Consider the following 21906-nt stretch of genomic DNA (forward strand, 5'->3'; position numbering starts at 1 on the left):
GTCAGAAGATTACTAAAAGGTCCTGAATAAACTGCAGAGAGAAGAGTCTGGTGTCGCCTCTTCCTTGCTGGTCGAGGCGGTAGCGACACGTGGCGGCCCGTACGGGGAACTCAGCCATAACCCCAATGAGGACTCAGAACTCTCTGTGGTCAGGGTGGTGCACCGGTAAGTTCCCAGGTAAAAGGGGAATCCGCGACAAAGGCGAGGGTAAGTCCCCAGGTAAAAGGGGAATCCGCGACAAAAGCGGGGGTAAGTCCCCAGGTAAAAGGGGAATCCGCGATAAGAGCGGGGGGGGGGGATTTTTGCTCTTCTTGGTAGATAGGGAAAGAGCGAGAACCCGGGGCTAGTCAGTAGAGTAGCCAAAAGTGAAAGTAAAAGTTTGTTTACCAGCTTTAAATGTTTAATACATGGGCGCTTCTTCTTCGCGCCCAATTTTTTTGGCTCTCAATGAGCTACTGCACTCAAAAAAGTTAAAAATAAAAAAGAGTACTTTAGAGAGATTTTTGAATGAATGTGACATCGTTGCCCCGTGGTTCGCTGTCTCCGGAAGCCTCACAGTGGCCTCTTGGGAGAAACTAGGGAGGGACGTAGATTTTGCCTCTGAACAAGGTACGCTTAAGAGCGGAGTGAGGCCAATATGGAAACTGATAAGAGGCTGTCTCGAGGAACAGCGTTGCAGTGAGGTGGTAGAGAATGGTCAGGCCGCCCTAGAAATGCTGCAGGAAGAAAGATCGGAAAGGGTAGACAGCGAAAAGGAGGAGAGCAGGGGGTGGTTATACCCCGATTTTGCCGAACTAGAGACCTCTGAGTCTACAGACTCAGAGGAACTACAATCACTCATAGAACAAATAGAAAAAACAAAGATAAGAAAGAGGAGGAAAGGGAAGGAGAGAGAGGACCCAGATAAAGACGAATGCACGCCCTCCGTGCACCGCCCCATACCTTTGGCCCCTCCGCTCTATGTGGAGGACCCCGGAAGTGGCAGCCCTGGCTGTTCTTTCAGCCCAGGCATGTGGAAAGCTGTCAGAACCGAGTTACATCTAGCCTGTCCAATATTTCAGGATCCACAGGGACAGCGGTATCATGAACCCTTAGATTTTAAGGTTATAAAATCTTTAGCTGAGTCTGTGCGGACATACGGAATCACAGCCTCCTTTACTGTAGCCCAGGTGGAGGCCCTAAACAGACATTGCATGACACCCAGTGATTGGAGTGGGCTCGCACGAGCTTGTTTGAGCCCAGGTAAGTATTTAGATTGGAAGGCCTTTTTGATTGAATTTGCTAGTGAAGAGGCTGCGGCCAATCAGGCTGGGGGAAACCCAGCTTGGGACAGAGATATGCTGCTTGGACAGGGGAGATTCGCCAATCAGCAGATAGGCTACCCGGTTCAAGTTTATGAACAAATCAATAAAATTGGCATAAAGGCATGGAAGGCCTTACCAAATAAAGGCGAGGGCTCTATGGAGCCGTTTTCGGACTTTGTTGCCCGTATGGTCGAGGCCGCTGGCAGAATTTTTGGTGACCCAGACGCAGCCATGCCATTAATTAAACAGCTTGTTTACAAGCAGTGCACTAAGGAATGCAGAGCCGCCATAACCCCATATAAGAATAGGGGACTAGAAGCATGGATGAAAGTTTGCAGAGAGCTGGGCGGACGACTAACTAATGCTGGATTAGCTGCTGCTGTGGTGCAATTAACCGAGGAGAATGGGGCTGGTAAGGTGGCTCAGTGGTAGAATGATTGCCTTGCATGCATAAGGACCTGGGTTCGATTCCCCAGTACCATATAAGCAAAAAGAAGAGAAAAAAGCCGGAAGTGGCGCTGTGGCTCAAGTGGTAGGGCGCTAGTCTTGAGCTGAAGAGCTGAGGGACAGCGCCCAGGCCCAGAGTTCAGGCCCAGGAAAAAACCTATTTAAAAAACGCTGCAAATTTGTCTAAACAGTTGTCTAGTTATCTTTTAGGTAATTGAACTGGGGAGTTCGACAGCCTGATGGAACAGCTCAGGGTTGCCATCGTCATGGTGAACTCGACCCGAGTGGATGCCGGATTGGCGGAGGGGTTATCTTCATGGATCTCCGCTGCTATGAATCATCTTAAGGAATGGGCGGGTTTAGGAGCCCTGACAGGCCTTCTGGTGTTAGCCTCCTTGGTATGTCTGTGGTGCATTTGCCAAATTAGAGGTTCTCAGCGTCGCAGTGCAGCCATGATTATCCAAGCCTTTACAGTCAATGGAGCAGGTCAGTCCCCCCAAGCGTGGCTTGCCACCCTAAAACAATGAACACAGATTGCAAAGCCAAAGTACTGCAGTCGAGAGGCATGAGTTTTGCCCTCGAGGAGAGCATGTTTGATTGCACACGGGTTCGATTCGCCTTTTCCCGTCCTTGTGAAAAACAAAACGAATCACTGGACAGGCTGAGTCATCCCTAGAGAAGGTACCCTCTGGGAGAAGGCTTGTATGCAGTCCTTGCATTGCACAACAGGGATCAGACCTCTGTTCTCATCTGTGTTCTTTAAACAAAAAAGGGGGAACTGTAGAGAGCTGCGAGAGGCCGCACCTGGAAGGTGGCGCCGGCTTCTGCCCTCCGCCTTCCCGATGGCCAGTGCTCTCATGGTAAACAACTCCTTACATGGCTAAGGCAAAGAATCTGCCTTGCTTCCGCATACCTGAACCTATTGGTGGTTCCCACGTGGCGTATCAGTGTTGGCTACCCAGCGGGTACTTAAGGCTGTGGGGATTGCTCCCCGGGGTGGGGGTCAGAAGATTACTAAAAGGTCCTGAATAAACTGCAGAGAGAAGAGTCCGGTGTCACGTCTTCCTTGCTGGTCGAGGCGGTAGTGACAGTTTTCCACTTCGCTAAACTTCTCTGGGAACTCAGTCCCCCATACACCTAGTTGAGTATGGTATTGCTCTCCTGCATATTTTTCAATCCAATCAAAGTGACAATATGACTTAACCATTTCATTTGAACACAGCACCCAAACACATCTCCTGATCCAAAAACGTTCCATTTTTGTTTCCAAAAGGCCTACATTCATCTTTTGACACTAGCATAAAAGGAGAGGTAACAGAATTCATTGCCTCTCTCCAAAACTCTTTGTAGCTTTGACTTCCAACATCATTCAAAATTCCAGGTTCAAAATGTCCACAGAGACTTAAAGAAAATTTTTATTTGAGAGTTGCCATGAAAATAAAGCAAAATAGGGCTGGAAAGGTGGCTCAGTGGTAGAGTGCTTGCCTTGTATGCATGAGGCCCTGGGTTCAATTCCTCAGCACCACATAAGCAGAAAAAGCTGGAATGGGCACTGTGGCTCAAGTGGTAAAGTGATAGCTTGAGCTGAAATGCTGAGGGACTGTGCCCAGGCCAAGTTCAGGCCCCATGACCAACAACAAAAAAAGTAAATAATATTTTTTTTAAAAAAAGCAAAACTAATTATATGCCAAATATAAAGGCACATGCCTTTAATTAAATCTACTCAGACTGAAGACAGGAGGACCACAATTCTAGGGAAGCCTTAGTAAAAGCAATAGATTCTATGTGAGAAACAAATTATAATGGTCCAGTTTTAAGTGGTAGAGTGCTTACTAGGACAGTATGAAGCTTTGGTACAAGAAAGAAGAAGAGAGGAAGAGAAGAAGAAGAAGAGGAGCCAGACAGGTAGAGTAAGAGGAAGGAAGAAGAGGAAGAGGAGAAAAAAGAAGTAGAGAAAGAGGAACAAGAAGGAGAAAGAAGAGAAAGAAGAAGAGGAGGAAGAGGATGACAGTTAGGATGAGGAGCACCCTATTTTCAATATATAATAACATGTTGTAAGCATTCCTATTCCAAAAGAAAAGAATTGGAGAACAAGGGAAAAAATGGATCAGTAACTCAATTAATGTACAAAGAATTTGACTTGAAATTTCTTAATCGAACAATGTGCAAACAGACAAAAGGAGGTTAATAGCATTAGCACATGTAAAATCACTTATAAAATAGAAATGATATGTCATTTGATACTCACCAGAATGGGTTAAAGAAGATGTGCATTAGTAGGTTTGACAAGGACGTAAAGAAATCAAAGCTCTCATACATTGTAAAATAGCACATTCATCTTGGAAATTAGTGTGTAAAAGTTCCTCACAAAGTTAGTTACAGAAACACCAAACAGCCTAGAAACTTTGTACAGTCTAGAAAGTTTGCCTATAGTTTTTATACACTTAAGTTAAATACTTGTGTATCATCACAGCAACATTATCTATGACAGCAAAATAATTGAAAAAAAAATTTCAGGCTGACCAATAGTAAAACAGATCACAAAACATATACTCACGAAATAGCCCATTTTCAAGTAAAAAAGAGAAATGGAGAATTGATATTAGTGGAAACACTGACAACAGGCTAGATAGAAAGAACCAGACACAAAATAACACATAAAATGATTTGATTTTCATGAAATTTTGGAATTATCAAAATGAGACATAACATTAGTTTCTTTGGGGTTGGAAGTCTAAGGAGAATTCAGAAGAGCTGCAGACAGGTATAAAATTTCCTTGTGAATGATGAATATTTGAGAGTATTCCAAGGTGATAATGATCGAATATACTTTCAAAATACAAAGAATCCCTAAATTTTATAGAATTAAGTTAACAAATATAACATATTTCAATTACACATAAAATGATTTTTAAATGGAATACTAGATAATCTTTAACTAACAAAGGTAAAAATAAATAAATGTTCTGGAATTTGGGAATTGAACAGTCTCTCCTGCTAGGCATAAAATTAAAGTGTTCTACCATGAAAGTAGACATAGAATATAGCAAATTGGTGGAAAGCAGGAGCAAGTAAAAAAAAAAAAAAACCTCAATGCATATTCCACAAAATTAAGAAAAAATCAGAGAATAAGCGGTTTGGAGAGATGAGTGGAAATGTTAAAAAGGGATTAAAGTGATCAAGATGCATTGTATTCACAAACTACTTCATTGAATGGCAACTCCTTTCTTCAACTATTCAAATAAACTATTTTCAAAACTATCAAATAAAATAAATAAATTAATTAAACAAAAACAAATAATGAATAGATAAATAAAATATAATAAAAATAAACTATAGATGTATAACAATATACGCCACAAATTTATAACCCAAACAAGAATAAATTAGGTTTGTTCGTGCTTCAAGATATATAAGGTAGAAAATTTTGACTACATCTAATTTATTGAGTTCTTTTGTCAATGGCATTAATTATGCCAGTAGTAAAAATAATCATGAAATTCTGAAATAAACAACACAGTATCCAGGAAATTACTAATTACTAATGCAAAGATATTATTGCAGAAAGATGGAATAGTATATGTTTGTATTATTAGATAAAATATCAAAATGATGTCAGAATGTAACATAGATTTCACAGAAATAAACAATAGAAATTTAAATGTATAAGCCAGGGAAATACAGCATGATTACAGCAAGTAATTTATCTTTTTTCCCAGAAATGAGAGAAAAATAAAAAGAACAGTGCAAAGGACAACAATCAAAAACTACCAAAAGTGGTTAAAGTCACAAACACTACTTTTAATCCTATAATAGGAAGGTGAGGTCACCCTAAAAAAATCACGTGTGGGAAGATAAAGACTGCACTGAATTCATTATACTAACATTTATACAGTGAAACATGACCACACAAACATTCTTCTAGTAAACTCAGCACCACCTTATGTTTATTAACACCTGCCTATGGTTTTCTAAATTGATAAACTGGACCAACATCATTGCATTGTTATAAAGATTTATTGTTAAGTAAATTGGTTGGCAGTATTTAAGCAAATCATATGAATTCAACAGTACAGTACCAGAACTGTATACAACATACCATTTTTAGTTTATTTTTGTAGTATGATCTTGTTTTAATCCTTAGGCTTTCCTGCACTGAGATCTTCCTATTCTAACTTTGTATATAGCTGAGATGACAGACATATGCCAACTTGACTAGCTATTGGATGGGATGTGATTATTGTTAGGTCTGCAGGAAGCCTACCCCCTACACCCATCTCCTTCACCAGCCTGAACCCAGTAATCACCTGACTGTCCATCACTTAACTGTGCGTCAGAAAAGGATCCTTGAATCTGAGGTTACTTTCTCCACGATTATTTTCTATTGTGACTTATCCATTCTAATTTCTTTCCTGAAACAGACCAGGATCTTAAACTAAGGATCTATGCAATGTCCTTGAGCTTTATGTTGGAGAAAAAGGCTAATAAACACCATATATGACTAAGCTTATATTAAAATGAAATGGTAAATTAATATATATGATAAACTGATAAGAGAACCTACTAATGCTCGTGTGTGTGTGTGTGTGTGTGTGTGTGTGTGTGTGTGTGTGTGTGTGTTTTATAAGAGCACATTATTAATACTCTATTCGCTTTAAAGTTTAGAAAATTATCTAGGATATTATTTTTAGAGTAGTAAGTTCTGTAGTATCGATGACACAAGCTTTCCCATTCCAGGATTTATTACTATGAATCAATCTTGAACCTTATCTGTTCCTGTTTGTTGAACCATGAGCTTTGAAAGCAAATTCTCCTATATCTGAATTGCCAACAGGGACGTAGCAGTCTAACCCTACATTCATATCATTGAATCTCAAGTTAGTAGCTTTTCCCCATCGATAAGACAATTACAGAAGGGATGAACACACAACAATTAAATATACAGAGTGAAAGGGAAACAAAAAAGAAAACATTTTTTAACTCCATATGACAATGCCACAGGGGATCAAAGAACTACAATTAATTATCCAAAAAAGAGCCATCACATATGCAAAGCATCCTGCTATATTGTTACAAGTGGTGGTTCTTGTTAACCTCTCAGTATGCCTAATATATAAATTAAGCTTTGCCATAGTTATGTTTTTTTAGGGGGGGGGTCCGGTTATAGGGCCTGAACTCTGGGCCTGGACGCTGTCCCTCAGCTCTTCTGCTCAAGGCTAGCACTCTACCACTTGAGCCACAGCGCCTTCCGGCTTTTTTTTATTTTTGCTTATGTGGTGCTAAGGAATCGAACCCAGGGCCACAGGCATGCAAGGCAAGTGCTCTACCACTGAGCCACCTTCCCAGCCCTGCCATAGTTATTATTATGAATCTTTCTGCTCATTTTTACCCCCAAAAGGATGATTTATTTCTTCTATTTAAAGACAGGCCTTCATCTTTAGTGTTCAACCATGCATTTTCAGTCTTCTCCATTATTACCAGCTCTTTGTCTGAGTATACATTTTTTCCCCTTATTTAGGAATTGGTACTGAAAGTTAAAGAATCCAATCAAATAGAAAGTGTAAAGACCCCTATGCTCTAGGAGAGAGGTGTTTGTTTTTTTCCTCCCAGGATGGATAACAGGACCTAGTAATAGAAAGGCTGCTCTAGAACTTTGTGTCACTGAAACTAGTAATGTTTTTTTGTACTAGCTGTTCCTGAGGCTTGAACATAGGGCATGAGCACTGTTCTCTTGGGAATTGTTTTTATCTACCACGTGACCACAACTCCACTTTGGTGGTTAATTGGAGATAAGAGTCACTTGGATTTTTCTGTTCGTCCTGGCTATGCATTATCCTCAGAACTCAGCCTGCTGAGTAGCAAGGATTACTGGTAAAACAACAGTGCCCACTGAATTCAATGTTTTTTTTTTTGTTGTTGTTATTCTGGACTCCAACTGCTTTCAGGGTGAAAAGCCATCACTGGGGATTCAGTTTTGCATGGGTTTATTTTTATAACAATTTTAAAATATTTATTTGCTCTCTTGTTGCATTGTTGCTACTTTATCTTATCTTCATTTAATACTGGTTTTTACATTTTATTGTTACCACCTTATTTCATGAAAAAAATGGGGTTACGGCACCAAGAAATTTAAATTAGTACAGTATTAGTGGTTTGCTTCATTTGAGAAAGGTTCTCTGCCGTAGAGTTCCCAACACATAGAGAGTTGCTTCACTTAGGACACCGGGATACCACTGGAAAAAAGGGGCCTGACAGGAAATCGGATAGAGCCATTGGCATATCTCCAGATAAGGGAACTCTTAGCCACATTCCAAAAACTCACACTGCCATCATCAAGATCAAGAAACACACCAACCCGGCCCAGAGGCTTCTCTACATATTGAGACAGCAGTGGGAAGGTGGTAAAAAGGGTGTAAAGTGTGTTCTCTTTCACAAACAAAAGGAGGAAAACATCCTGAGCTTCACTGAGGTTGCTCCTTATGACAGAATCCCTAACAACTCCCAAGGCCCAGGTTGAAGACTCATCCACACTAACCTCCCAGTAATGTTTCCCAGAGCTGAGGACTTGGCATCCAAAAGCAGTGAATTGGAGGGAGTCTTCAGAATTCAAAACTGCATATTGATGGTCGTGTCTAACACTGCTCCCAGGATCTTGATTCCCCACAACTTCATTGAAGGCAATCTCCATCTGGAACTGACTGAGCTTCTCTCTCATTCCAGGCATGGGAGGGGCACTGAGCTGTGGCCTCAGAGGAAGTGGCATGAAGACCAACACTGACTCACAGCTTTCTAGGGTCAACTCTACATCCTGAAGCAGTTCCACATCTGGCTTCTGGTATGTTTCGATCAGCTCCTGAAACATATTCCTGAGCTGATGCTTCTTCTGAAGCATTTGGGTTTCCCTTTCTCTGAGTTGCTGTAACATGGCTCTTCCTTCATTGATCAGTAGCTGGGAATGGTGTCTTTCCTCCTCCTGGACACCAAGCTGCAGCATTCTAAAAACATCCTTAGTCATATCTCGGTATAGATTCACATAACAAATCCATTGGTTGATGAGTCTCCTCTTCTCCTGTAAATTGTGCTGGTTTTCTTGAGTCTTTTCCCATACAGCATGCATCTGCTTTGAAATCAACTCCCTCTGCTCTTCAGCAGCCCTTTCTATGGGATGGTGTTTGTGAGCCCTGTGCTCCTGAGACATGGAACAGCTCCTACAAAGCAGGGCCCTGTCTATCTCACAGAACATCTGCTTGGTCTCTCTGTGTGTCCCACACATGTATTCCTCAGAGCTCAGGAACCGCCTGAGGCTGGCTCTTCTGGCAATGGCCACCAGGCTCCTCAGAACCACGTTGGTTTTCAGGTTTGTCTGCTGGCAGGGTCCCTTGCATCCAGGGCACCTGGCTGGAGTCTCTTCCCAGCACAGGCAGAGACAAGGTCGACAAAAACTGTGCCCGCACTCTAGGGTGACTGGCTCTATGAAAGTATTCACACAGATGGCACAGCTAAGTTCCTTCTGGAAGGCCTGCGCAATGTCAGGGTCCATCATTCCTAGAATCTAATGAGGTGCTGGTGACTCACCCCTAAAAACCTAGCTACCCAAGAGACGGATATGAGATCAAGCTTTGAAGCTGACCTGGGCACCAAAGTCCCCCTGACACAGACTCTTATCTCCTATTTACCACTCCAAAATCACAAGTGGGCTATGACTCAAGTGGTAAAGCACTAGCCTTGACCACAAAGTGACCCAGGGATAGTGCCCAGTCTTGAGCACAAACAGGCCCAGCAACACTGCCCTACCACTGGGTTCAATCCCCACAACCGACAAAACACCACCACCAACAACAACACCAAACCAAGGAGAGAAGAATTAAAAGAGGAGTAGATTCTCCCACTCTTATCCTCACCTGGAGTATCCAAGCTCCAAATGGCCTCCTCCTGCTGAGGGATCTTCAGCAATGCCTGAGTCTCAGACTTCCACTCTATTTATACTGAAAGAGGGTGGGCCCATGAAAGAAAGTGTCTCTGATTGGTTGTTTAGGGAAGCTGATTTACATATCAATAGGAGTTGGAATTTACATCCTGCCAACCCCACCTTTTACTTCCTCTTTCCAGGACATGCAATTTGGTTAGGTTATTTGGATTAGGTGCAACTTAGTTTTGTCCAGGGTTGGAAAAGTTTATTGTGTTTGTTTTATTTTGTTTTGTTTTGTTTTTTACTTCTGTGTATGCTTTATATTGGGACTATGAGTTTATTACTTTTCCACTGGACTCTAGCACACATTTGTGGAATCATCCATTGTATCTTGTGGGTCTTCATTAATTTGGAATTTGTCAGGCCTGATGGTGGACTGGTACTTTACCGCTTAAGCCATGTCCTCTTCTGTGTTTGCTTTTACTTTTGGAATAGAAAATTGTGTTTATGCTTAGGCTCTCCTGGACTGAGATCTTCTGATTCACACGTTGCACAAAGCTGAGATGACAAGAATTACCTCTTGCTTGAGTTGTGATCAGGGTTAAGTCTGCCCACAGACCAGCCCCTCCCAGCTTTCCCATCACCTGCCTTAATCAGACCATCAATCACCTGACTGTCGATTATCACCTGACTGTGAATCAACAAACATCCTAGGCTCCGAGGTCACTTCCTCCCAAGTCCATTTTCCATACTAATTTATCCTTCCGATGTTGTTGTTCTTGTTGTTTGTCTGTCAGTGCTGGACTTGAACTCAGAGTAGAAGATCTGTCCCTGAGCTCTTCTTCCACTCTATTTCTCTTATCTTTATTTTAAATATCATTTATGCCTTTTTATTATAAAATGATGTGGTATTCTGATATATAATTTAATAACTCAATGCCGTTTTTGAGAATGATCTAAAAATTATCATAGACATAATCATACACACACACACATATATATTTGTATATATATATATACATATATATATGTATATAAATTGGATTTCAAGAGCACATTATTAATATTCAATTCACTATAAGTATTATCCTGTCAGAATATTCTCTTTAGGGTTATAGGTTGTCCCTGGCATAACCTTTCCCATTTTTGATTTTGTTACTATAATCAATCTTGTACCTTTCTTGGTGTTGATCCATTAGCTTTGAAAGCATAATCCCCTATCTGAATTGCCAGCAGGGAAATAGTAGCCTAACACTATGTTTGCATCATTGACTCTCAGGCATTGACTCTCAAACAATCTTTGTACTTTTTCTTTTTTTTTGAAATTTTTTTCATTAGTGCTGCGGAACTCAGGGTGTGGTGCTTTTACTCAGCTTTTCAGCTCAAGGTGAGTCCTCTACCACTTGAGCCACAGCACCAATTCCAGTTTTCTAGTGGTTTATTGGAGATGAGTGTCTACGACTTTCCTGCCTGGGCCGGGTTTGAACCGAGATCCTCAGATCTGTTTCCTGAGTAGCTAGTATTACAGGGAATGCACCACTGGAGCTGGCTAAGCATTGTTTTTTATCTTCATATGATAATATCAACGGGGATGAAGGCACAATAATTGGGTACATAGAGTGAACGACAGACAACAACAAAGATCCATCACAACTGTTGTATTGTTACAATTGTTGGCTATTGTTAACCTTTCAGTATGCCTAATGTGTAAATTGAGCTTTGCTATTGTTATTATTAATCTCTTAGCCTGAGTTAATGTTCTCTTCATTTTTACCCTAAAAAATTAGGACTTATTTTTTCTAAAGCCATTGCTTTATCTTTAGTGTTCAACCTTGCACTTTCTTTCTTCTCCAATATTACCAGCTATTTCTCTAAGTATTCCAGTTTATTTTATTTTTAGGAATTAGTACTGAAACTTAAAGAATCCACTCTAATAGAAAGTTTAAATACCCCAATGATCTAGTATACAGGTGTTTCTGTTTTTTCTTCCCAGGCTGGATAACAGGATTTAGTCATCAAAAGCCTGCTTTAGAACTTTGAGTCACCGAAACTAGTACTGCTTTTTTGTTCTAGGATGTCCATGGGGCTTGAACTTAGGGCATGAGCACTATTAGTGAGGGTTTTTTTGTTGTTGTTGTTGTTTGCTTTGCTTTTTATTTTCTCCTACTACTTGGTCCACAACTCCACTTTGGTGGTTATTTGAAGATGAGTCTTTTGGACTTTCCTATATGAACTGGCTATGAACTGCCATCCTGCTCAGCCTGCTGAGTAGCAAGGATTACTGGGAAAACAACAATGCCCACTGAAGTAAATGGTTTTTGTTTTGTTTTGTTTTGTTTTTTGCTGTTACTCTGAGATCCACCTTTTTTCATGGTGAAAAGCAGTCACTGGGGACTCATTTTTGCATGGGTTTATTTTTATAGCAATTTTTAAATAGTTTTTTGCTCTCTTGTTGGATTGTTGCTACTTTATCTTATCTTCATTATTTTTAAATTTTATATTTTATTATATGTTACGTCCATATTTCATAACAAAATGGGATTACTGTGCAAAGAAATTCAAATTAGTACAGTATTAGTGGTTTGCTTCATTTGAGAAAGGTTCTCTGCTATAGAGTTCCCAACGTATAGAATCTTCACTAATAATGGTTTATCATTGGAGAAAAAGTGTCTGACAGGAAATTGAAAATAGCCAATGGGATATCTCCAGAGAAGGGAACTTTTAACCACATTCCAAAAACTCACACTGCCATGGTCCAGATAAAGAAACACCACACCCTGGCCAAAAGACTTCTCTATATAATGTGTCAGCAATGGGGAGGTGGTAAAAAAAAGTGTAAAGAATGTTCCCTTTCACAAAAGGAGGAAGAAAAGGTCCTTTGATTCAGGGTGGTGGGCCTAGAAAAGGGTGTGTACCTGAGTTCTCATTTAGGGAAGGTGATTTACATATCATTTGGGGTTGGAATTTCCATCCTGGTAACCACAGCTTTAACTTCCTCTTTCAAGGAAATGCCTCTTACAATTTCCTTAGAGAGTGACAAGTGCTGTGTATTTTGGTTAGGTGCAAGTTAAATTTGTACAGGATTGGAAAACATTTTTTTCCTTACCTTTTTTTATCTTTTGTATCTTTTTGTATCTTTTGTACTATGCATTAATTACTTTTTCACCAGAATATAGGTGACTTTGTATCTTGTGGTTTTGAAAATTAGCTGAGCTTGCATTGTGGAGTTATTAGATGATCATCCAAGTTTTTTATTTGGAAATTGTCATGCCTCCCGCTTGTCTGGTGCTTCACCACTTGAGCCATTTCAATCTTTTTATTCTCATTGCACTTCTAATTTCAAATAAAAATACTGTATTCATTTTCTATTGGTAATGTAGTTCCCCAATTTTAATTTATGCAAGAATTCTGAACTGATTTCAAAAATGAAGGACATTTTAAAGTAATTCATTAAAAATTTCATAAAAGCTATGAATATGGAGCTACATATAATTCATTACTTTTGTTTAATTTTTCACACCACAGTTGTAGAGTATGTTCAAAGGTGATTTTTATACTAACCTTTTTCTTGGAAGAATTTTTTAAATTAGGAAAATACTTTAGAGACATTAATGTTAGTTCAGCTATTTATTCTGCTTCATAAGGAATGTGATTTTAAGTTAATACACAGAAAATCTAAGACATATGATACATTTGGCATTTAGATCAATTTGTGTAATTACTTTTTTATTTAAATACTGAATGCCTATTTCTGAATTTTCAATTTATTACCTGAGTCAAAGGTATATCATTACACCTGAAGAATCTAATCCACTTTACAAAGACTAAGTAACATATTAGTATGAATTTTATTTTTTTAGTTGAAAAATAATATTCAACATATATCACTTCAGGTGGTTTCACTGGAAAATTATTAAGATATGTATATCTATAGATATTTCATAATTCTATATTCTTATTTTTGGATTACATTTTTGTAATCCATGTGTCTGTACTCCAATTGTGTTAGACTTCCAATTGGTCATCTGACATCTTTGCTTTGTTCCAGGATTTCAGCATTAATGTTTTCTTATTTTCAGTGATTTTTATTATTTTTTCTTCTCACTATCGCCGTTGTAACTTTTTAACATACAAAAAAGAAAATTTCCTATTGCCCAGCTCAGCATTCTTTACATTTTCAAAAACCCAAGTGATGCTAGTGACATGCAACATGAAATGATTGATAATGTATACAATATCAATTGTATACAATACAGTAATATCAAAATATTTCATACAAATTTTAAAAAATGTAATGTTATGAAATTAAAATACACTATTATTAAACTGTGACATCTAACATTTTCTATTATTACCATAATATAGTAATATAAAACCATGCCATCACTCTCCAACTTCCTTTGTAAAGCATTTACACTTTGTGGAAACCTACACCTGAGCCCCTTTCCTGGTAATGAATGGACTGTTAAATGTCTCTAGAATTTCGGCAACCTCCCAGAAGCCTCTGGTATGTTTGGCTCCTCCCCTCTATCACCCATTATAATTAGGCCTGAGAGAATGCCACCTAGTCCTCATGCAACAAAGTAAGTTAGAGAACAAGTGCCCCATTTCCCAGCTGGACGCATCCAGGTCTTCATGCAAAAATGATCTCCAAGTTGTCATTTGCCTCAGTCCTGCAGCCATCATTGCCCAAGCCTGTAAACTCAGGTAGGTGCTTGAATAGCAAGCTGTTGTAGCACAAGCTGCTGAATGAACCTCAACTCTTGGACATTACATCTGAATTTTTAAAAAATTCCCTACAGCTGGGCTCTTATGACCCTGAAATTTGAAGATTATGGTCTGGATAATGGTTTCAAGCTAATCACTGATCCTCAGATCTCAGCTTCCTGAATAGCTAGGATAGACGGTGTAAGCCACCAGCACCCAGATTTGCTCTTGCTTTCTTTGGTGTAATTGCTTTACAAAATCTTATCTCATTTAAATCTGATTTCATTCTGAGTTCTACCCTAAGCAGTACATTACAGATGGAAATTGCTCATCCTGTGCTGTCTCGGTCTTATGAAAACAAAGATTACTCTTCAGTCGATTTTTGCTGGTGCTTACCAAGTACACCATTCCTTAGTCCACTCCATGAGTAATTATTACATATTTAAAACCTTCCATAAACTACAGGAACCCTAATTTCCTGGGTTAAAGTGTTGAAATATTGGATGTCTCCTTCCCTAATCTTCTTTTCTTTCCTTGTTTTTTTTTTTTTTTTTTTTTTTTTTTGTCCATCGTGGGTCTTGAACTCTGGGCCTAGGTATTTTCCCTCAGCGCTTCAGCTAAAGGCTAGTGCTCTACCGCTTGAGCCACAGTGCAACTTCCTCCCTTATCTTCTTGTTTTCTCTGTCTACACTCATAGCATTTCAACATCTATTTTCCAATCAACTAGCAATATATTTACACAGCATAGACTAAAAGGGTAGGTAGTCAAATATACTTGTACAAATCAAACTAAGCATGAATCTAACAAATATTCTTGATTGATTCACTTAAAACTCTTGACTGGGATAAATAGTTCTAGTTGCAATTGTGGCATAAATTTCTTTTTTTCTGAAATCAAATGATGGAAGAGACATTTCAGCAAAGGGAAGTGAGGAAAGTGCTCACACCTAAGGAAGAAAAAGGGACCTCTCTAAGCTTATGCAGTACCATAGGAAAAATATTGAAAAAGGAACAGCTAAATTTGAAATTTATGACAGGTATGATATCAAGTACCCACTCCTCGTTAAAGTAAGCCTGAATTAACAGCATTAATAATTTTAAGCTAGTTTTCAGTGTTTCACACCTGAAATATCTAACCACACTTGAGGGTAAGATCTGGAGAACTGAGGACTGAGGCCAGCTTTGGCAGAAATTTCCTGCCAAAAATTATTAATTTTCACTATATTGAGTATTATCATTTTTTGGTTTCTCATCTGAGAACAAGACTAGTCGGTGTGATTTTCACATTAGTAGAAATATTACTGTCATATCATAATTAGAAGTTCTATGAGAAGAACCAGGTATTTAAGATTATACCTTGTCAAAAGAGTCTATCCTTCTCATTCGCAGTCTTGGCCTTCACTTGTATCTTTGTTCCCCACTATGACCTTTCAACAATAATACTGTTCTATCATGGATTTAAATGCCTAAGATTCTGACAACATCACAAAGAAAATATTTCTGAATTAAGGATAGATTTCTAGATAAAGGCTTTTAACAAAATAAAAATTAGATATTTTTGCTTTTCATATTATCTTTTCTTTTTAAAGTGTTTTTGATTGACACATAACAATTCTATACACATTAGAGGTAAAATGAGCTGTTTTATTTTTGCTTTGCTTTGCTTTCTGCATTTCTGGGATTAAACTCTGAGCCTCACACTCTCACTCTGGGGGCTCATCTGGATATAATATGTTTTGACTTGTGCCATCATTAGACAATTGAATCTGAGCAATCAGCATATTGATCTTTAAAGTTAAACATTTCAAAGTCAATGGGGATGTTACAAGTTCTTTTTCTAAATTTGAAATTTCTTAGCAACATAGAAAATAAATAAACATCAGATAACAATTCAACAGGTTGAAATACAGAGAAATATACTATATAAAGTTTTTCACAAATGCCCACGTGAATAGATGAAATTCTAAAGAAAACAGTTTGAATTTACCCTGAAAATATATTCTATGATGCAACAATGCTTGATAAGAAATGTACTCATTACCTTGCTCATGTAATTGTAATGCCTCTGTACAGTATTTTCACAATAAAATAAGTAAAATAAAAATATTCTTTAAAAAAAGAGTAAGGGAAGAAGTGACATTGTCAAAAAAATGAACTCTTTACCTGACTTATGTAATTGTAACCCCCCCCCCGTATACATCCCTTATAACAATAAAAACTTTAAAAAAAAATCTATCAATTGTACTCAATATAAAGCAAACATAAAAACATCTATTCACTAGCTCTTCTTAACCTTCCTGAAATTTAATGTGTCCTTTTTCCATGATATAGCAGCAAATATATATTGACTATAAATGTATTGATCAACAGGTGTCAGTGGCTCACAACATAATCATAATAATGAAGTGTGCTGAGATCAGAAGATTGTGATTTAAAGCCAACAGGCAAAAAAACCATCTATGAGACTCTTACCTCCAAATTAACCATCAAAACGTGTAAAGTGGAGTAATTGCTCATGACAGAACATTAGACTTGAGAAAGAATAAATAAATAAACAATAAATAAATAAATAGATAGATAACTCAAGGACAACATACCAGGATGTTAGTTCAAGACCCATGATCAACACACACACACACACACACACACACACACACACACACACACACACACACACACACACACTGCTTTCTGCTCTTCCATTTATGTTGAAAATATTATTTAATGTGAGAAGCATTTAACATACTTTTTAAATTTACAAATTAAAATATTATCCATTTTATAAAAAAAAACAGGTATTCTAGGCACTTGCTACCTGCTAGGAGACATTAATACCTTGATATAGTTAATGCCTTAATTAATTTTCCTAAATCTGACAGGTAGACATATGTTATTATTATTTCTCCTCAACAAATGTGGAAAAAGTTGGAAGAAAATGTCATAATAGTGGAATTTCATAAAATTTATGTTTCATAAGAGGTAGTAATCATTGCAACTCCTAAACATGGCTTAAAACCAATAATGCAGTGACATTGAATTTCTCTGTAGTTTATATAGTGTGCAAAAAACATCATTGATACTATAAAATGTTTCCTTTACATTTCCTGGGAAGAAGCTAAATAATAATATATACAACTTAAAATCATAAAATGACATTTTGGTTATACTAATGAAATGCCCACATTCAAAATCCTTAATAAGTTTATGCAAATATTACAGCTCTTAAATATTCAAATTTTGAAACTTTTGAAACAAGTCATTGCAAAGTTAAAAACTATAATAAAAACAATCATTTTTATCAAACTAAGCATATCCTTGATTGGAACATCCACTTTCATAGGAATAGATAAATCTAGATAAATATTATCCTTGAGCATGTATGTGTTGTGTTTGCACAGGTATACAAGTACTTGTGGCTCTTTGATATTTATAGTGCATTCTTCTCTTTGGTGTGTATTGATTTACGTTAATACTAGTTTTGCATAATTCATCATGCATTTAAAAACATGAAAGACCAAGGTATCCAAAGGTAGCCCTCTGTAGAAAAATGGTGGTATGTGAAGAGCCCATCACTTTGAAATCAAGCAGTGTGTCATTATTTATTTATTTATTTATTTTTTAATTTTATTTTATTTTATTTGAGAACATACTGTACAGAGGGGTTAAAATTACATTGGCAGGATAATGCATACATTTCTTACCAAGCATTGCAGCCTCCTCCTTTGTTTACCCTTCACCTCCCTTCCCAGCCTCCCCCCTGCCCCCCACCCAATCATACCCCCCTCTCCCCCCACACCGACATTGTAAAGCTTGCTTTGACATGACATTTTGTAATTCTCCTTGTTACAACAGGTCCACCTGAATCCTTAAACGACTTGTTTGTCCCCATCTCCTCCACATGTTATACTGACATCAAATAAAGTGAAAGCGGGGGTTACACTGTGGGGGAGGGACATACAAAGCAACAAAGAAATAATCTTATAAATGCGTTAGAAACACATGCATGAAAGAAACGAAAACATGAAAATACATATTTAAGGGTTCGTTTTCCTAACATCACATTATCTGATCTTTTCCGCTTGACTCATACCTATACTAGATATTGCAAATAAAGGAAACCATGGGACCTATGCTTCTTTGGGCCTGGCTTACTTCACTTAATATAATTTTTTCCAAGCCTTTCCATTTCCTAACAAATGGGGAAATGTCATTCTTTCTGATGGAGGCATAGAATTCCATTGTGTATATATACCACATTTTCTTGATCCATTCATCGACTGAGGGGCTTCTGGGTTGGTTCCATATCTTAGCTATGGTAAATAATGCTGCAATAAACATAGTTGTGCTGGTAGCTTTAGTGTGGTCTTGTTTGTATACATTTGGGTAAATGCCCAAAAGTGCGATTGCTGGATCATAGGGGAGATCTATGTGAAGTCTTTTGAGGAACCTCCGTACTGCTTTCCAAAGTGGTTGAAGAAGTTTACATTCCCACCAACAATGAAGTAAGGTTCCTTTCTGTCCACAGCCCCTCCAGCATCTGTTGTTGTTAGAGTTCTTGATTTTTGCTGTTCTAACTGGAGTGAGGTGATATCTCAATGTTGTTTTGATTTGCATTTCTTTTATGGCTAGGGATGTTGAACATTTCTTCATGTGTCTAATGGCCATCCTTCTTTCTTCTTCAGAGAAGCTTCTCTTTAAGTCTTTTGCCCACTTATTTATTGGGCAGTTGTTTCTTTGAGGATTTGTTGTTGGGTGGTTTAATTTTTTGAGTTCCAAGTATATTTTAGATATGAGACCCTTGTCCGTTGTATGGCTAGTAAAGATCTTCTCCCAATCGGTGGGCTTTCTATTGATCTTGCTAGCTATGTCATTTGCCCTGCAGAAGCTCTGCAACCTTATGCAATCCCATTTGTCCAACCTTTCTTTGATTTGTTGTGTTTCCAGGTCTCTATTCAGAAAATTTCGGCCAGAGCCAAGGAGACCTAGGGTTTCTCCTATTCCATCCTGCAATGTTTTCAGAGTGTCTGCTTTGAGTTCAAGGTCTTTGATCCATTTGGTGTTGATTCTGGTGCAGGGTGATATATAAGGATCTAGCTTTAGTTTTCTGCATGTAGTTAACCGATTTTGCCAGCACCATTTACTGAAGAGGCTGTCTTTCTTCCATTCTATTGTTTTAGCTTCCTTATCGAAGATTAGATGGCTATAGGTCTGTAGGTTCATTTCTGGGTTTTCAATTCTATTCCATTGGTCCTGAGCTCTGTTCTTATCCCAATACCAAGCTGTTTTTATTACTATGGCTTTATAGTAGAGTTTGAAATTTGGTATTGATATTCCTCCAGCAGTGTTCTTTCCATTGAGAAGTGTTTTTGCTATTCGGGGTCTTTTATTGTTCCATATGAATTTTTGGATTGCCTCTTCTATTTCCTTGAAGAATGAGGGTGGAATTTTGATTGGTATTGCGTTGAATTTGTAGATAGCCTTGGGAAGTATTGCCATTTTCAAGATGTTAATCTTGCCAATCCAGGAGCATGGGAGGTTTTGCCATTTTTTAAGTTCTGTGTTGATTTCCTTTTTCAAGATTTTAAAGTTTTCATCATAGAGGTCTTCACTTCTTTAGTTAAGTTAATTCCTAGGTATTTTATTTTTTGTGGGGCTATTACAAATGGAGTTGCTTTCCTAATTTCAGCCACACTTTTCTCATTGTTGGCATACAGAAAAGCCATTGATTTTTGGGGGTTAATTTTATAACCTGCTACTTTGCCAAAGTTTTGAATCAGCTTGAGTAATTTGGGAGTGGAGTCTATGGGATTCTTTAAATACAAGATCATGTCATCTGCAAAGAGGGAGAGTTTTATTTCTTCTTTCCCTATTTGGATCCCCTTTATGTCTGCATCTTGTCTTATTGCTGTAGCTAGGCATTCTAATACTAGATTGAAGAGAAGTGGAGAGAGTGGGCATCCTTGTCTTGTTCCTGATTTAAGAGGAAATGGCTTTAGTTTTTCACCATTGAGTATAATGCTGGCTGTAGGTTTGTCATATACAGCCTTTATTGTATTGAGGAATGTTCCATGGATTCCTAATTTTTCCAAAACCTTCATCATAAAGGGGTGTTGGATCTTGTCAAATGCTTTTTCTGCGTCTATTGAGATAACCATGTGGTTCTTGTTCTTGCTCCTGTTGATGTGATGAATAATATTAATTGATTTGCGTATATTGAACCAGCTTTGCATCGCTGAAATGAATCCTGTTTGATCGTGGTGTATGATTTTTTGGATAAATTGTTGAAGTCGATTGGCCAAAATTTTGTTGAGAAGTTTTGCATCCATGTTCATCAAAGAAATGGGTCTATAGTTCTCTTTCTTTGATGAGTCCCTGCGTGGTTTTGGGATGAGGGTTATGATGGCTTCATAGAATGTGTTCGGTAGTGAGCTTTCTTTTTCAATTTCATTGAAGTGTTGGAGGAGTATTGGTGTGAGTTCTGCTTTGAAGGCCTTTTAAAATTCCGCTGTAAAACCATCTGGTCCTGGACTTTTCTTAGCTGGGAGGTCTCTTATTGCTGTTTCTATTTCAATGCTTGATATGGGCCTGTTAAGATAGATTAACTCATCTTGGTTTAGTTTTGGCATGTCAATATTTGCTAGGAAGAGGTCCATTTCTGTCAAGTTCTCAAACTTATTAGCATAAAGTTTTGAGAAGTATTCCCTTATAATGTTCTGAATCTTGGTTGTTTCCATGGTGATGTTTCCATTCCCATCTCTGAGTTTATTAATTTGGGTGTGTTCTCTTCCTTTTCTGATAAGATTTGCTAAGGGTCTGTCAATTTTGTTAAGTTTTTCAAAGAACCAACTCTTTGTTTTGTTGATTCTTTCTATAGTTTTTTTGGATTCTAATTCATTTAATTCTGATTTAATTTTGATTATTTCTTTCCGTCTACTGGATTGGGGTTTATCTTGCTGCTCTTTTTCAAGGAGGTTTAGATGTGTCATTAAATTGCTAGTTTCAGATCTCTCCAATTTGTTGATGTAGGAGCTCAGAGCTATAAACTTGCCTCTGAGTACTGCCTTTGCTGTGTCCCAGAGGAGCTGGTAATTTGTGTGTTCATTTTTGTTGAATAGCATGAACATTTGAATTTCCTTTCTAATCTCTTCCATGACCCACTCTTGATTCAGCAGTGTGTTGTTTAGCCTCCATGTGATACCGGACTTTCTTTGGTGGCTTTTGGTGTTGAGTTCTAATTTTATTCCCTTGTGGTCAGAGAGAATGCAGGGTATCACTTCAATGTTTCTGAATTTGGACAAGTTTGCTTTGTGGCCTAAAATGTGGTCTATTTTAGAAAACTTTCCATGTGCTGCTGAGAAGAACGTGTATTCTGGTGCTGCTGGGTGAATTGTTCGGTAAATGTCTGTTAAGTTTAGTTGATCTATGGAGCTGTTTAGATCTGCGGTTTGTCTGTTGAGGTTTTGCCGAGTAGATCTGTCTAGTGGGGAGAGTGGTGTGTTAAAATCCCCAACAATTAATGTCTTTGGATCTATATGGGAT

The 21906-nt window shown here is 38.1% G+C and overlaps 1 pseudogene; it reads right to left on the reverse strand.

The window, feature by feature from the left end:
• Window positions 1-7965: 7965 nt before the first annotated feature.
• On the reverse strand, window positions 7966-9291 carry LOC138836059 (tripartite motif-containing protein 43 pseudogene; annotated as a pseudogene).
• Between the last annotated feature and the right edge of the window lie 12615 nt (window positions 9292-21906).

This window comes from Dipodomys merriami, unplaced genomic scaffold (genome assembly GCF_024711535.1).
Source record: "Dipodomys merriami isolate MVZ:Mamm:240054 unplaced genomic scaffold, mDipMer1.0.p SCAF_248, whole genome shotgun sequence".
NCBI lineage: Eukaryota > Metazoa > Chordata > Mammalia > Rodentia > Heteromyidae > Dipodomys > Dipodomys merriami.